Here is a 1,380-nt window from a genome sequence, read left to right as displayed (position 1 = left end):
GCCGTTGCCCGGCCCGGGGCAGGCCGGCCGGCAAGGGCAGCTTCTCGGTAGCTTCTAAGGCCGTCTGACGCAGCTCTGACTGGCTGGGGAGGAACTGCCCCCGCACTCTGGTCAAGCGCCTCAAAAGTTTATTGCTCCGCTTCTCTGGGGTTTTCTTGAGGCGATTGCTGCTTAAAAATTCGGAGGGCTGATAGCCTGTTGCCCGGAGACCTCGTGTAAACAACCACGTTCGCTGAGCCAAGAGCCATTCCTAAAATAAGCCGTCACGCCAAAACCTTTCTTAATAGCCAGACCGAAGATGCTGTTTGCGGGAAAAGGCTCCTTGACTATGTTTTTTTTTAAGATCTCTGTATTACGCAGTTTTAACAGCTGCAGATTTCAGGCTAGGAAGTGACTGAAGGTAAAAACCCTGCAGCTGCTTTAAGCTGCCTTTGCCAGTTTTTTACCAATATTAATTAGGGCATAATTGAGAGAGACTGCAAAGCAGAGGTAATCGCCTTAGTGTTCCTAATCAACTTGTGCTACGCCCTGGAAGGGGAAATGAAAAGTGCCTTAACTTCTTTAACAGTCCACTAGGTTTTCAGCATCAGAGGCCCTTCTTCCCAAAGAGGTCACTGCTGATGACCCGATTCACTATTGACTCATTGGAAATTAGGAAAAGTTCATCAGTGTAGGCCCATATATGCAATTGCTCTCCTTGCCTGGAACTGAGAAGAACCTAAGCATCCAGCATTTCTTGATAAGCTTTCCCACATCAGTCTTCCCAGGAAGAATGGAAGTCACGCCCCTCATCACAGGCAAAAAATCCTAATACTAAGGGCTCTGAGTCGCCGTCCTTGTCGGATTCAGCCACTACAGGTAAAGAGATTAGCGCAGCCAGTTGTCCACTCTGCCCATCTGCTGGAGGTTACTGTCCCTCCAACAAACAGCCAGTGTGTCAGCTTCTCAGCCTGAGCCCCGTTTGCCATATTACAGCTCGACGTGTTACGACAAACTGCCACTTACTTTGGTTTACATGGATACACCGAGTGTGAATATCTGGAGGCTTTGATTTATGGTCCCTGTTGGCTTCAGTTGCGGGGGCAGGAGCGTTGTTAGTTTTTGCTGCTAAATCTGACAAGAATCAGAGCCTTAAGGAACCATCTGAATTTCCAGATAACGCCCGTACAACCAGCAAATTACATTGGTCGCTCCTCTTCCATGTTCTCAGTAAGGACTTAGTAATCAATTATATAAGAAGATAAGTAGTTGTGTAATGATTTAGTACACTCATTCGTTTTATTATCCTGTATCAACTACAGGATGAATACTTTGTATTCATTTTATTATTATTTAACTCATGGTGCAGTCTTGCATACTGCTATCACTGTCTGTGAAGCT

This window comes from Aptenodytes forsteri, unplaced genomic scaffold (assembly GCF_000699145.1).
Source record: "Aptenodytes forsteri isolate BGI_AS27 unplaced genomic scaffold, ASM69914v1 Scaffold2, whole genome shotgun sequence".
NCBI classification, from domain to species: domain Eukaryota; kingdom Metazoa; phylum Chordata; class Aves; order Sphenisciformes; family Spheniscidae; genus Aptenodytes; species Aptenodytes forsteri.
This window is presented reverse-complemented; position numbering follows the sequence as displayed.